At 49.0% G+C, this 16,406-nt stretch overlaps 1 long non-coding RNA gene across 1 annotated transcript in view; it reads right to left on the bottom strand.

The window, feature by feature from the left end:
• The window catches only part of LOC109310001, a 23,166-nt gene extending 7,883 nt beyond the window's left edge, over window positions 1-15,283 (bottom strand). Inside the window, exon 1 of the long non-coding RNA XR_002101110.1 lies at window positions 12,068-15,283. This is a non-coding gene — a long non-coding RNA (uncharacterized LOC109310001). The remainder of the gene's footprint in view (window positions 1-12,067) is intronic.
• Window positions 15,284-16,406: the final 1,123 nt, after the last annotated feature.

Genomic DNA, 16,406 nt, shown 5'->3' with positions numbered 1-16,406 from the left:
TGCGGGGTGCGCCCCGCGCCGGGCTGCGGGGGTCCGCGGGCGCCCCTGGCCGCACAGCAGCGCTTCCAAGCCCGGGCTCCCGCCTGGCTTATCCGCTGCAGTCCGCCCGGCTCGTCCCCGAGGGGCCCGATCCCGAGCAGCCTGCTGTCATCTGAACGCCCGTCCCTTTGTGGGGCGGGCGGGAGCAGCCCTGTTGGTCCAAGGACCGAGGCAGGCAGGGCTCGCGGAGCAGATGTGATATCGGGTGTTGCGCGGCTGGTCCAATAAAAGAGATCACCTTGGCTCGGAGAACATGGCCATCCCGTGAGGACCCTGGCTTCCGGCGCCCAACAGCCTCAGCCACGGGGACAGCCTTTGTGAAGGACAGCACGGCGGTGCTGACCAGGGGGTGCAGGCATCGCTCTCCCAGGGGAAGCCAACCCTGCTTCTTCCCCGGTTATTTCTCCCTGGAGCAGCCATTCTTACCCTGGGAGAAAAAGCCCGGCCATGAGGACGGTTGTGGTCTCTCCTGGGAGAGCCTCCTTCTGCTGGGAGGAACCGAACGCCTGTTACAAGGTCTGTTACTAGGCCCGTCTGTAGGAGGTGAGGGACAGCAACATAGGTGACTGGTGCCTCCTGAGTCTGGGGGGGCACTTGCCCCCCCAGCAGCCAGTCAGCAGCTGAGGGGAGTCCCCCTGCAACCGATCCCACCGACCGCGACCGATCCCACCGACCTGGAAGGGGCAGCAGTGTGCCACTGACACTTCCAGATCAGCGTGATCAGCTGCGGGGGGGCCATGGAGATTGCTTCTCCTGGCACCCCCGCTCCCCGGCCGGCACTGTCATGGAGAGCACCAGCACTCTCACCTGTCCCCCGCCCCCCCCGGACACCTGAGTGCATGTTCACCCCTGTGCACCCCTTATGCATTGCCACTGGGCAGCAGGGCACTGTCTGAGCGGCAGAGGAGGTGAAAGCAACCTGGACTGGAAGCAGAAGTGGGTGACTTGGGACTTTCCTTTGCTGCCCAAGTTCAGAGATTCAAGATTCGTTTTCTACAACTCCCATGCATTTTAAGGATCTGAGAGAATGGGTGCAATAACGAAAGTACCAATTAAAAGAAGTGATCAACACCTCTCTCGCTGGGTCGATCCCCAGGAGAGCTGTTCTGCCAAAGGCATCTTACACACCACAATCGAGCAGGGGCAGGCAGCAGAGCTGTACTGGGGGGTATGATCACCCTGTCTGGGACTGCCATGGACACACATTCCAGGAACACGGCTGTAGTTTGTGGAGCCCATCTGCAGAGTGGCTGGGCTTTGATTTGTAGTTATAAATAAACCTGCTGTACACTTGATCCCACTACTGAAGTTGATCGCTTCTTTCTGATCTGGGAGGAGCATCTCTGGACTGGAAGAGAGGGATGATTTTGATGTAAATGAAGTTGATGTAGCCAGGGCTGGTGGGTGCAACAGTGTCTAGCACAGTGGGGTCTTAGCCCAGGGCTGCAGGTCCTAAGGACAATGGTAACAGTAATAAATAGGAGGAAGAGCTGCCCAAAGGGTCACTTCTGTTTGGTAAGGTGAGAATGCTCTGAAGTCCAGGAGTTTAGTCAAACAATGCCGGAGTCTCAGCCCTGCGTTAGCACTAGGCAGACTCTGAAGGGCGAAGAGTTCCTCTTCCCCTATGTGAAAGGATGGGTGGTGTTTCCTCAGTGGAAATGTGTATGGGATATTTTCTCATCAGGAGCTGCTCAGCGTTTAGAGATGAGTGCCCACTTCCAGTGGGGGGTGGTGTTTGAGAGAGGAAGGCAGCAGCTCTTTGCCGCACTAACTGACCCAGTCATCTCTCTGCTGCCCAGCCCTCTGGTTTACAGGCCTGCCATGGCTGTTGAAGGGACTTGTAGGTGAGGTCTGCATGACACTGAGCCTATTGCTAACTGTTCATCTTTTGGCTGGTCTGACTGCATGTCTACCTCAGCAGGGGACTAGAAGCCAAGACTTGGATACTTTCTTCCCAGCTCTGCCACTAATTTAGACTCCTTTGTCTGCCTCCGTTGTACCTGTAAGGTGAGGGTGATACCAGCCTAGCAGAGAAGAGGGGTTTTGAGGTACATGTAGTTAACAAATGGCTGTCCCTGTCGCCCTGTGCACGCAGTGCTTTGATGTGGTCTTGTGAAGCCAGGACCAGCACTTCACACAAGCAGTGTCAGAGTCCCGCTCCCCTGCTAAGCGAGTCCTATGCAATCCTGTTCCCCTGGCATGCTGCTGGGACCCTGGGACTCATCAACACTCACGTTCCTGGGACCAGCAGAGCATCAGACTAAAGGGCTGAAGTACAAAGCTGTCAACAGTGGCCCCTGCTCCTTGGTGTCCATTCAGAGATGCTTTCAGTCTGGTTTTTTTTTTCTTCATGCGTCTTAAGACTGGTGCTCAAGCTGCAATAGGCTGGCCTGGGCTAGCCCCTTGCCTGGTGCACCCCTGGAAATCCAGGACAGGCTCTCAACAGAGCAAAATGGGATATCCACGTGTAAAACAGCAGGCAAAAGACAACTCCTGGAGAGCAGGGCAGAGTGGGGATTGACACTTACTTTAGCAGTAGCTTGTGTGAGAATAGCAGGATCTGTTTACCTCCTGGCCTACCCATTCTGCATAGCCTCATTCTCCGAATAAGGGCTGGGGCTCGCCTGTGTTGAAAGCTGCTTTGCTGCCTCTTTCCTAGGTGCCTTCTATGGTAACTCGCACAACAGTCATGCTCGCTGCTTGTAATGTTTATAATAAATCGCTGTTGGCACCCGGACTGCTCCATGCGAATGTAAACGTCCTGCTGTCCCTCTGTTTATCGTGCAGAGGCTCTGGGAGCCCTCTGTGTGTTCTCTGGTTTCTGGAATAAGCACCAACACTTAAAGGGAAACCTTAGGCATGTACTGGGGCCCCTCGCCTACCTGCAAGGTTTGGTAAAGGGAAGTCACATCCCACCTCCAATACTTCCTAGACCCTGGCCTTTATCTGCATCTGGTGTGGCTTTGATACTACATGTGACCAGGCCTTTATCTTTGCTTAATGCTTATCTGGTTCTTGGCCCCTGTTAGGCCTCTTTTCACTGCATTAAATGCTTCTGGTGATGCAAATGGCAGAGCATTTCTGTCCCCAGCAATGGTCCAGCCCTCTCATCTGCTCCTGTGATCTCTTGAGCAGTGGAACTTGAACTGTTGCACTGGCTTTCTGTGAGAGTTTATTTCCTGTGCATGCATGATGGCTTGTGAATGCCAAATCGTACATGAGTGATGTGAAGAGAGAGCCTTTTAGTTCAGTTGCTTGTGCTGGCCTGCCTCTCATTAATGTGGGCATTAGGTTAAACAACTAAGAATAAAGCCTTGATTGGACTCACTGTTCTTGCCATTGCTTACTCTATGGTGACCTTTTGCTTCTCTTAAATATCAGTCTTCAGGCCAAATTCATCCATGGCTTAAATCTACTGAAGCTAGGGGAGATGCACAAGGGATAAATTTGGCTCCACTCACCACAGGAATGAGGAGATATTGGGGTGGGTGGGAGGGAGGGACCCTGAATCATTCTTGATCTGCTGCCTAAAACTCTGCTACAGGAATCCCAGCCTCTACTAGAATGCGCCCAGTGGAAGGGTGTGAGGAGAGGGGGCAAGGGTGGGGAGATACAGGATCATCCCAGCTGTTATTCTCCAAGGCAAGTGGAGAGCTCTCCCCCACATTGCAGCCATTCTTTCCCCTGGAAACTGAGCTGCTGCTGTTCTAACAGGAATATAAGGCAACACTTTTTTATAGCTCAGTATAAAATAGAGAACAAGTACTGAAGATCTTCCTTTAGGTGATCTTCCTTTATCCCAGATGGCTATCTCCGTTTTCAGTGTCATCCTGGGGAGCAAAAATTACAGGGTACTGTAACGGTAAAAAAGCAGAGGCAGTGAGTGGGGCCTAGGTACAAAACCCCAGAAGCTTTGTCCTCAGACAGATCCCTCCTGCTAGTTTTGAACATTTGTAGATGGGCTCTTTTTCCATCCCCATACAATATGGGTACTTGGTTTCTTCTCCTCCCATATGAGATGGTGCAGGTGAGCCATAGTAGTCAGACACACAACCCTGCTCAGCTACTCTCAGAAGCAGGAAGTTTAGGACTGTGCACATGGGGGTTTCCATTTCCAGCCCATTTCAGGTTAAAACAAACTCCTGTGATGCTAGTGATGGGGTGACTTCCCTGGCACCTCAGTCTGGATATTTGGTACCTGAACCATCTACACAGGGCAGTCATGTGGGAAGGAAATAACCAGGATGAGCAGACCTAGCAATTGATATCTTCCTCCTTTTCACCTTCACCAGGCCTCCTGTTGCTCTTGGGCTGTCCTGCATTGCATGTGGTGGGGAAAATGCACCTGTTTCCAGAGTTTGTTGTAACCTGGAAATGCCGCTTTCCAGAGCAAGTGCTCTGGTAGCTTTGAGGCCTCGAGCTCTCCATTGGTCAGCAGCAACAGGCAATGATGCAAACCCAGCTACTATCACCTGGAGCTAGATGGGAAACCGATTTTTCATCCTGTAGAAACTGTTGAGATTCATGGTCCCATAATTTTGTCTTGTTCCCCCTCAAATGTATAATTATTGTAAATGAAACATTTTGTATAGAAATAAATGGAAATTGAGGGTTGTTGGAATGAATCTTGAAATTAGAATTTTTTTGTAAAAAGCCAAGATTTTTATCCTCCAGCAGGATTGTTTTCATGCAGAAATAATCCTGAAAGCAAAACTGCAATGGGCTAACCCATAGGAGCAGAGGGCCAAAATAACACTTCTTGTTCTATAGCAAGCCAGTGCCTCTGACCTGGCTGCTGCTGCAGCACATGTGAACTTCCTCTCTCCTCGCCCCCACCCACCTCACTCCTGAATCACTGCAGAAGCCCCCCTGCCACTGAATCGCTGCTGATATCCAGGCTTTGCAGGTTGAATATAATTTTTCCTTGGGCCAGTTTGGCTGGTATCTTCTAAAATGCTGATGTGTTCTGACGATCAGAATACAGCTAGCTACCTTTCCCTGACAATGAGGAACCAGTGGAGTCAGCTAGAAGCTTAGATGCATCCTGGAGTTTCATTAGAAAGGAAGGTTATGTTGGTATGTGGATTTTTTCCCTCAACTTTTTGAGTAATTAAAGTTTCATTAAAACTTAACCCACTGGCTGTAATAAGCCAAAACATGACAACCTCCTATTGCAAGGGGCTCAAATGCCACTGCTGGTGTTTTCCAAGTGTTGTGTAATGTATGGGTCATGGAGTGGGATGGAGATGTGTTTAGGTTAGAAAAGAGTCAGTAATAAAAGCTGCCCAAAGATCTATTTTAATTTCTGCTTTCCGAGCTGACTACTATATGCTAAAATTAAACATGGAGATGACAAAAGGATCTGGGCTTTTACCGAATGTGTCTGATGTAGCTGATGACTAATCGGCCCCCTCCACACATAGCTGAGGTTGTCAGGTTTTATCTTGGTTAATGTTTTAAGTGGATTTTTCCTCTGGCCCCTCCAGAACAGGAAGGGTTAAGCTGATAGGAAATGCTGTCACAACGGTGGCCTTGGTGCTGCACCTGATTCTCCCGATGGTGCTCAGCAATGGGCGGAAACGGGAAGGGCTGGTCTCAGCTGAGAAAATACCCTTATCCTGCTCTCAGCTGGGCTGGAAGGAGCCAGCTAGGAGCACACTTCACTACGCACAGCATCCCATCCCTGCATGCAGGAGTCTGGACAGGAGTCTCTCCTTACTCCACAGCTGTCCCCGGCACGGGAGTCTGCTTTTTTTGTGCCCCTGATTGAAAGTCGGTGTTTATTACCACAACTGTGCTTTGCCAGGGGCTGAAGTGCAACCCCCGCACATTCCTCAAGGCAACCTGTCTGTACTCTGCTTCTCAAAGCACGTGGGGGGAACTCAGGGTGGCCCTTGGGCCCTACTGACTTGCTAATGAACCTGATGCTGGAAGCACATGCCTGCTGTATGTCACATGAACAGGGGCTGTTTGAGTGGGTTATTGCTTCCTACTCAGTTTAGAAAAGCAGATGCCAGTATGTGCCGGGGAGGGCGACTGAGCCACAGCCCCTCATGCTGCTTAGCAGAGTCCTCGTCTCAGCACTTATTTCTTTATGCAGGCTGCTGCATGCAGAGCATAGCATGTACAGCCCCCCTTGCTCCCTCTGCTTTCTCAAGATCTAGTTTAAAACTGTCCTATGTAATTCTTGAAGCTTGTCATAGGCTTTCTCCCACTGACCTCAAGGACTAGATCTTGCTTTTGGCTTCTGATAACCCCCTTTCTGTCTATCAGCTCTGCAGCTCATAAAATATGGAAAAACCTCCCTTGTATTCCCTTTGTATCATGACACTACCTCACCTGAAACACTCTTGTCCCATGTGCCATTATTTTCCCTTTCCTCTGCTATTGCTCTGTGCATTTGGGTTACAAATTCTTGGCATTCTGGGGATGCCCTCTGGGCAGGATGGCCACCAAGACAGTTGTTTGTGTTACATGCAAGAGAGATGGATATGGGCCATCGTGCATGGTTCTGAGTGGTTTTTGGCTGTTACTGACTCAGCGGGAGCTGAATCTCTAGCTCAGTGATTCTCAACCAAGGTGCCACAGCACCCTGGGATGCCTTGATCCTTTTAAGAGGTGCCACACAATGTTAGCAGTGTTGAGTTTAAAATGTCCTTCACAACATAAACTCAGAGATTTCAAGTAGAAATCCATAGCTGTGGACTATTTCTGAGTACTTCACAACAGAAAAAGTTCTCTAATAATTTTTTGTAGGCAAAAAAGAGTGAAAACTAAGAGCTGGCCTTTTCCAAGTAGTCTAAAAAGGAGCCTTGAGTCTAAAAAGGCTGAGAACCACTGCTCTAGCTCTTCACAGAGGATATTCAGGCCATATAGCAGGGGTAGGCAACTGTTGGTACAGGTGCCAGAGCATGGCATGCAAAGGCATTTTGTTTGGCACACGTGCCTCAGAGTGGATGGCAGGGACAGGCAGGGGCTGCGCTGCCACAATGGGGATTGGGCCCCCCACGGCTCCAGCACCATCGACCCCTGGCATGCCAACATCTTACAAATTGAGGTTGAGGGTGTTTTTGGCACTCTACCCAAAAATTTTGCCAACCCCTGCCCTATAGGATTTGTAGGGATGTACTGTCTAGAGACCCACCCACCTTTACAGCTTTCTAGCCACAGAGGCCATGTCCTTGTCTCTGCATAGGGCAGCAGTAGGCAATGCCACAGAGCCATCTGTAGTGCTTGCTGGAGTGCTGTGTGTGCAGATTTTCCACCACAATGAATGCAATTGGCCATAATAATATTTGCCCTGGACCTTGGGTTTTGTGGGTAGGGAATAGTGGAGACAAAGGACTTCAGGAAGGTGACTTAGCAAAGACCCAGCAGTGTATTTTGGATGCTCTCCCAACACTGGGTTAATAGCTCTGGTTTGTCTCTGTGCATTAGGAAGTGTTGGCTGGGGGGAAAGCCTTCCTGCTTTTGCTTCCAGGTTCTCACAATGCCTATAGAGATGATTTGCTCATTTCTATGAGCAAATCACTGCCTTCCATGGTCCAGCTTGGGTCACAGATGTTGGTGCCAAAATGGATCTCTTAGCTCCAACTCTATAGCATGTTCTTCTGAAGAGCACACAGAGTGCTCCTTTTGGGGTAGGCATCCCCATATTCCTGCATGAGCACCAGTAATTAGGACACCTGTACTGTTCCCTAGCATAAATATTGTGCATACACATCCCTGCCTCAGTTTCTCCATCCTTAGCTTGAGGATAGTGATACTGAATGTGATAGCTCATTAGTTGGTGAATGTCCAGTGCTTTGAAAGGGGTGTGCTTGGTAGCCGTGTTGGTCTGAGCAAAAAGACATACAAAAAACCCCTAGAACTCTTGGTTCTAGAATGATACCTTTTATTAGATCAACTGGGAAATTGTAAGAAAATAGTCCTTTTCTGCAAGCTTTCAGGATCAAAGTCCCTCTGTCAGGCTCTGGGGAAAGTATAGATGGTACAAGTTGCTAAAAAGTCCCCATAGGTAGGAAATAACATTCTCATGGATCCAGTGGGACAGCCTTCCATCTTTAGCTCCCTCTGTGCAAAAATGAAGTTTATTTTCGGCCTATGGGGACTTTTTACCATCTTGTACCATCTGTACTTTTCCCAGAGTCTGACGAAGGGACTTTGATCCTGAAAGCTTGCAGAAAAGGACAACTTCCTTGCAATTTCCCAGCTGGTTCCAAAATGATACCTTTTATTAAACCAAGAGTTATAGGCGGTGTTGGTTTTTCTGCAGTGCTTTGAAAGGTATAAATAGCCTATCCCTGCCCCATGATGCTGTTCCTGTTTGTGTTTGTCCTTTGCTTCCCTGAGGGGTGTTAGACCATCTCTCCTGTCTGTTCGGCTGCAGTTTCCCAAAGGAGACCTTTGAAGCCATATTGTCTGTGGGTTTTATTCATGAACTGTTCACATCACACTGTTACCCAAAATCAACACCAATCTGGTAAAGAGAATCCCAGCGCAGGAAATGCATTGCCTGTAGCAGGAGGGTAGCTTTAGCTGTGGGTTTGAAAAGTCCTCTAAAGAAAGGCAAGGGTGGGCAGGGAGGCTGGCTCTTGGCGTTGACTTTCCCTTCCAGATCTCTGCTGCTGGTCCTGGGGTCCCAGAAACCCTTATCTCCTTGTCTGTTATCTACTGGGATGGCCATGTGCTGAGGCCAGGCCAACTTGCTGCTTTCTACGCGCTGCTGAGTTTGTTTTGAAGAGACCGACACCAAATTTTTGCTGGGGGGGCATGGAGGTGAAGCTTCCTCTGGGTTCTGAGTAATCCAAACACTCTTTCCTTTGGTCTTAAAGTTTGTTTTTAGATGTTACTCAGCAGGGCTGGACCCTGCCTAGCTATTCCTTTAAAAGGGCATCTCAATCCTCTGTCTTCATACATTATTTAAAACTTCCTAGTCTGTTTGGAAGTGAGCGGCTGCTGCTACACACCCAGATCTCTGATCTTCATTGTACCAGGCTTGTGCTGGAGTGATGCTGCTGACTTCAAAAGGCCATGGTGATATAGATGAGACTGAAATTTGGCTTGTAATTAAATGAAGCAAAAAGACCTGGCCACATCTGTTTCTTCAGTAGCTGTAGAATGAAGGACCACGGTAAAAATCCATTGTGTGCTACAGACTCAGACCATGTTTGTAACTGGGTTAGGGAACAACCAGATTTGTTGCCTAGCTCTACCTATATCTGGAAGATTAGATGTGTTAAGAGGGACAAAGCAAAGGGTGTCATGGGAACTGATCAATATTGGACAATTCAGAGTTCCTGGAGCTACCTGCAGCACTGTGCCTCTGCCAGGGTCTTGCACAACTGGTGAGCTGGCCTGTTCTGCCTTGCACAGTGGGCCAGATGCTCCAGGGGCCAGGAATGCCAGTGCTGCTTGTGAATACAAGCCACAGTTGCAGTGTCTTTGTTTTGTTTTTGTTTTGCTCAGCCCCAAAAAAACCCAACCCAAACCAAACCTCCATCCTGGGCAGACCCCTGACAGCTGCAGCTTTTCAGTTTCAGGAGGTCCAAATTTGTTTTGGGTTAGTAGGAGCAAACCACAGAAGGCATTTTAGAAATGCTTTTCAGAAACTGTTATGACCAGTCTCTGGAGCTTTCTCATCCTCAGAGTTCAAGGCCCTTAACACAAAGCACAGCATTAAAAACCCCTCTACAGCAGCAGTAGCAGCAGCCTCCTTGTGTAACCAGCTGTGTGGCAGAGTGGTGGGAAGTTAATTTTTAAAATCCGGTTCAGTTACTGGCAGTGATGCTGTGGGTTTAAATGTCTTGTTAATCATCATGTGGACACGTCGTGCCTTGCACTGTGCAGCTCTTATACAGTGAGAATATACTGAAGGTGACAAGCCTCCAATGACTGGGGCGTGGACTAGATAACACTACAAGCTTTTGTGAGATCTGTATTTTTGCATGAGATTAACTGTAAATTGCAGAACAGCTACTATTAATTTTAACCTCTTTTTTTTTTTTTTTTTAAGTGGTGTATGTGTGTTTGGATCCTGTCTGTCTGTTTGTGACACTCATGCCTAATGCTGAAAGCCCTGACAAGTACAACTAGACTTTCCCTAACACAGGGGTGTCAAACTCACTGGGTCCTGTGAGCTGGGTGAATGGCACAGAGCTGGTCCATGAGCCAGCTGGGTTCATAGATCAACCCCACAGCACGTGGATCAGATTCAGTGTGCCACATACTGTATGTGGGTCAACTCTGAGACCCATGGCCAGCACAGCAGGTTGGATGATAGTGCGCTGCAGGAGAGATGTGGCTTGTAGACCATACCTTTGACGCCCCTCCACTAATATGTTGTGACATGGCTGTAAAGTGTACAGTACTGTGCTTTCTGAACAGACACTGAAGCACACAAAAGGAAGTGCAGCATCCGAGACCACAGACAGAGCCAAATGCAGAACTCGGCATGGAACCTAGTGATCCTAATTTAAGGCCCCTGCTGCAAGTGCTGGACTGAAATTATTTCATTTTGCTGAGTAGCCAGGATGTCTTATACATTCCTTATAGGGTTCCCTTGGCTCACTGCCCTCCTGGCTTCTATGTCGATCTGAACCATTTCCCTAGGTGCTCTTAAACTTCCCTTGGTCTGAGTAGGTACCAGCCCTGGTCTCTTGACCATATTCATTAGCTCTTGGGACCAGTGCTGTCCTTCCAGGAGTTTCAGTTCTCCCTTTCCAGAGTTGCCATCTGGTTTACAGTTCACCTCTTCAGAGAGATGAGAGCAAAAGTGGAGAAGATGCACAGGTTTCTGTAAGGGTTTCAAAAAACTGTCATTTTTTTTTTTACTTTAGCTGGGCAAACAATGCACAGCTCTGAACAAAATAACACATGCCTACACACAGCTCTGTGCCTCAGGTTCCATGCCTCTCTCTTGAGTACCCTTTGGGCTTATGTCAGAGGTGGCAAGGATGCTGCGGTGTTCAGAAATCACTCAGAACCAAGGTGCCTGGCAGAGGTCCACTACATCCAGTGTTTAAAATCAAACAGAGCAGTATTGTGTAACACAAGCCTCCGCACAGCACAGCAGCCAGCTCCAACACTGTGCAACATTATACCAGCTCCAACCAGATAGTTTGCTGCATCTTCAGCCAAATATCCCAACTGCAAGATGAACATAACACAGAATTTCTAGTGCCTGTAACAGCTACCTACCTAACAATGCGCAGTTAGTCTTGGAGGTGCCCTGCATTGTTATTGTGTTCCAAATCACTCCCTTAAGAGCCTTTAATTATACAGTGCCCCACATTCTTCCCTTGCCCATGTGCACATGGCTTCTCTAAAATGTAGAGTCTGTGTCTGTCTCCATAGTTTCCTTCTGTGCTGTAAAATGGCTGGTTAAAGATCCTTTTCCAGGTAACCCCTTCATCTATCTCTTTAGTTGACCTGCTGGTTAGTTAACACCCTCTGAACAGACACCCTAGGGGGTGGCTAGTTACCACCCTGCTAAGGTCCAGACTTGAAAAGCTGTTTTGCCCTACCTCAGGGGTTTTTAACCTGGGGTCCACAGACCCCCAAGGGGTCTGCGGATAGATTTCAGGGGGTCTGTGAACTTGGGTGGGAAAAAAATTACATCTTTATTTTCACTAACCTCTATGTATTTTATTTTATACATTTAAAAACATTATTCTGAGAAGGGGTCCATAGGCTTTACCAGACTGCCAAAGGGGTCCATGGCACAAAAAAGGTTAAGAACCCCTGCCCTAGCTGATACCCTTGCTCCATTTGAGGATCTTCTGTTACTAGCTCTATGCGTGGTGCAGTGGATTTCGTTGTCTCTTGGAAGCAAACCTTAGCATAGCAACCAGGCCTTGCATGCAAAATGGGATCTGCAGCCTGACCCGTGGTCTCAAACTCAAGCTGTCCACAGCCCCATTTGCAAACATGGATGGCCAGTACCGACCCAGTGTGCCACACACCCACCCCCTTTCCCACACACTCAGGACCCGGGGGCTGGGAGGGCAGTGGATCAGGAGTGAAGGACACTGGGTTGGGATTGGCCATCAATGATTGCAAATGGGTCTTGGTACAAAAAAGGTTGAGAACCACTGCACTAGATAACAACAGCCGGATAAATACAGGCAGAAATGGCAGCACCGTTTCCAAAGGGCTCTGTTTACATGAGGTGAACCCAGACTCTATAAAAAGCGCAGTGCTGAGTGGAAGGAACCTTCCCTCGGCAGCATCCTCATCCGCTCCAGAGGAAGATGCAAGAAATGTTGGGGTAGAGTTTGAATCTCTTTGGTTAGAGCCATTGTTTATTTACTCTGCTGCAAGGGTAGCAGTCTTCTCCTTCCGGGCTGCTTCGGGCCTGAAGCTTTTCGGCTTGTTTAAAATATAGCTGGAATATTTAAAGCTCCTTGACATGAGTCCTTGGACCAAATGCATGCCTGACATACCTCCATAGGCTCAATCAAAGCTCCAGCACTGCTTGTAGTCAAGCAAAGGTGGGACGAGGGACAACTGAAGGTTTACTCCTGGAGCTGCAAATATTTGGCAGAATGTGTTTTGTGGGAGAAGATTTCCTGGGTTTTAGTTCAGCCCTGCTAGAAGCAGAGACATCCCTAAAGTCAAGGGGAGCTTTTCCATCTGCTCTAACGTACCAGATCTGCCTTGGGGCTCATGTACAGGTTCCATCCATAAATGTACCGATTAAGGTAGTAAGTGACATAGCTAAAGAATAACGTACGCCCACCGACAGGTAAGTGAGAGGTGCAGCCTTGCTTTCTGAGCCCTGCCAAAGCTGAGGACAGACTGGACAAATGCTTCTGAGCTGCACAGCAGTGGGCTGTCAGGTAGCTGCAGCAAGAGCCTGGCCTTTCCAAAACGCTCTCCAAATCTAGCCATACCAGGAAAGAGGCTTTATGGGCTTAAGCTCATGCATTATTTCTTCCCTGTTTGTATAAGCTAACAGCACATCAAACAAACTTGGTTGTGCTTGAGGTGAAGAGCCAGATGGTCTCCCCAAGCTCGTCAGGCGCAGTTGGAGCCTGACCATCCTTTCACTGCCACTGATGTACGTCAGGAGAGACTCTGTGGAGCTGCGCTGCTCCACATCCAGTGTGTTCTGGCTCCTGGGTCACAAGTAGCCACAAGTAGCCTGTCTTCTCATTATTCTTTGGCTCTTCCTTTCTGCCCAGTTGGGGCTCTGACCTCGGCCGTGCTGCTGGATGAGATAGGGATATGAAACCACGATGAAAATGTCTGGCTTTCAGAAGAGCAGTTGCTACCCTTATGAAAGCAAAATACTGTCAGCAGTGGTTTATGTTCCTAAAGTAGATGGGGGATAAGGAAGGATCAGCAGCTCCCTGCTAGCACAGTTGTCTTAGTAATACTTCTGGCCCCCTCTGTTCTGCCTATCCCCTCCCCATTGACCTGGGATAGGACAAGGAGACGGTTGGCCCTTTCTGAGACCTGCAGGCTCCTTTGTGGTAAAAGGAGCAGACTGGAAATTAAATTGTGACCTAAAAACTGGGGCTTTCCCGCCCTGCTCTCCTTTTTAAGTAATGGGGTCTCATGTTTATCTTCCAAAGCTGGTTATCAGATAGGGGTATTAATCACCATGAAGCTGCATTGACTAAAGCTCCATGAGAGGCACATACATCCTTGCTTTGGCTTTTATGATCTCTGTTCATGGTGATGACTTTTAACCCTTTCTGAGAGGTGAAGCCAGCCTTTCTGTTCCTGGAATTCCTCCCATGCAGGGAGATTGCAGAGATTACAGGGCTGAATGCTGGAGAAAGGGAAGGGAAATTCTTAACTGAGGCTGTTTACCAAGGCTTGAAACTCCTGGGTGGGTGATGGGAGAGCAGAGCATTGGCTCCTGTTTAGTAACTAGAAATGCCACTGTGTCTGGATCAAGGCTACACAAGGAGCAGACTTGCCTGATGGGTACTCTTTCAGAGCAATCAGCTCCTGGTGCCTCAGTCCTAGGAAGAGGGTATCACAATATCCAGCACTCAAATGTTGAAAGGCTAGAAGAATCTTGACTCATCCTGTGGCCACTTCATGGTTTAATCTGTGAGTGCATGATGCACTAGATGGGCATGAGACACCTCAGATCTTCAGGTCTGGAGATCTCAGTAAGAGCTGATGTAGACTATTTAGGAGCTGGCTCTCTCTTCCTAGACCCTTTTAGTCCCAGTGTGTGCCAGGATGCTTTGTGGAGCACAATGCTGCTGAAATGCCGCCACATCTGGAGCAAAGGCTGGCAGCCAGAGTGCTCTGCCTTGTTGCCTGCTAGCCACAAGGCTGAAGGCAGGATAAATGTGCACCTTATAGCCTAACTAAATAAGATAAATACAGTATACTCAAGTTGACTTGGTCAGAAGATCACTTCATCATCCATAAGGCTACCTGACCTCAGCTAAGCACAATGAAAACATGTGAGGTGGGGGATTCTGAGAATCCCTCCTTCATCCATTACCTCTGAATATGAGTCTGCTGCCATTTTCCTCTCCCCGTCAGGGTGAGCATCTGGCCCTGCTAGGACATCGCCCCCATTCCAAAGGTCCCTGTCCAAAGCCTCATCAGCATGTGACAATGGACCCTGCTGGAGGAGGAGGAGGAGAGGTCAGGGAGGAAACTTTAGTTTCCAAGATTTGGCAGTGATTCTTTTGAGAGTACAGAGCAAACACAAAGGAACAATTCTGGGAGAGCCGAGTTTCCCCACCAGAGGGAATTTCCTGGTCGGATACAGCCTCTGTTTTCCAGTTTTTTTTAATTATTTTTTTCCCCTCACCTCCTCCCCCATTGAAAAGAAAGTAATTTGTGAATGGAAAAGGCCTCGGGAGCTAGCGCAGTCCCTGATCAAACAGCTTCAGTGACTGCAGCCTTTAACAATGAATAAAAGCGGAAGGCAGACCAAAGTGGCACCTTAGTGACTAACTCATTCAAAAAGGCACAAGCTTTCTTTCGTGACAGTCATCAGATGTTATTATGAAGGCCTGTACCTTTTTACAATGAGCTACTAAGGTGCCACCCTGCCCTGCCTTCTGCCAGACTAACATGGCTGACTATCTCCCTACAAGGAATAAAGATTTTGAATGTGGGCTATGGCTAGGGTAAGAAAATAAGGAGCCCTTCCAGTGCAGTGCTTTACATTTCTGAATCCAGATCTCTCACAGGCAGCCATGTCATAAAGGCATGTCACTGGCTCTTGTGTCTGGCTGGAATGATCTAGTTGGGGATGGTCCTGCTTTGACCAGGGGGTTGGACTAGATGACCTCCTGAGGTCCTTTCCAACACTAATTGTCTGTGATTCTGTGATTCTATGATAAAGTCCCTTTCATGAGTGGTGGTGGACAGGTCATATTCGACCTGGAGGGATGTGGGCAGCGGAGTCCCCCAGGGCTCGGTCCTCAGGCCTGCACTGTTCAATTTCTTTATTAGCGACTTGGACGAGGGGGTGAAAAGCACCCTGTTCAAATTCACTGAGAACACCAAGATTTGGGGCGAGGAAGGCATGCTAGAAGGGAGGGACAGGATACAACCGGACCTGGACAGGTTACGGGGTGGGCGAATGAGCTTAGGATGGGATTCAATACTGACAAGTGCAGGGTACTGCATTTGGGCAGTAAGAACCAGCAGCATGCCTACAGGCTGGGGAACTCCTTTGTTGAAAGCACAGTGCCAGAAAGAGATCTTGGAGTCATTATCGATTCCAAAATGAACATGGGCCGCCAATGTGAGGACATGGTCAGGAAGGCTAACCGCACCCTGTCATGCATCCACAGATGCATCTTGAGCAGGTCCAGAGAGGTGATCCTCCTCCTCTATGTGACACTGGTCAGGCCGCAGCTGGAGTACTGCGTCCAGTTCTGGGAGCCGCACTTCAGGAGAGATGTGGCCAGCGCTGAGAGGGTCCAGAGGAGAGCCACTCACATGATCGGGGGCGGCAGGGCAGACCCTACGAGGGGAGGCTACGGGACCTGAACCTGTTCAGCCTCCACAAGAGAAGGCTGAGAGGAGACCTGGTGGCTGTCTATAAACTTACCGGGGCAACCAGCAAGCAATGGGAGAGACCCTGTTCACCTGAGCACCTCCTGGAGTAACAAGGAATAACGGCCATAAGTTGTTTGAGAGTAGGTTTAGGCTGGACATCAGGAGGCACTACTTCACAGTCAGGGAGGCTAGGATCTGAAACCAACTTCCAAGGGAAGTAGTGCTGGCTTCTACCTTGGGGGTCTTTAAGAGGAGGCTGACAATTACCTAGCTGGGGTCGTAGGAGCCCAGTTTCTCTCCTGCCCAGGGCAGGGGGTCGGACTGGAAGATCTGCTTAGGTCTCTTCCGACCCTACATCTATGAATCTATGAACTCCATCT

The sequence above is a fragment of the Crocodylus porosus genome, unplaced genomic scaffold (genome assembly GCF_001723895.1).
Source record: "Crocodylus porosus isolate Cpor-Errol unplaced genomic scaffold, CroPor_comp1, whole genome shotgun sequence".
NCBI classification, from domain to species: Eukaryota; Metazoa; Chordata; order Crocodylia; family Crocodylidae; genus Crocodylus; species Crocodylus porosus.
This window is presented reverse-complemented; position numbering and strand designations above follow the sequence as displayed.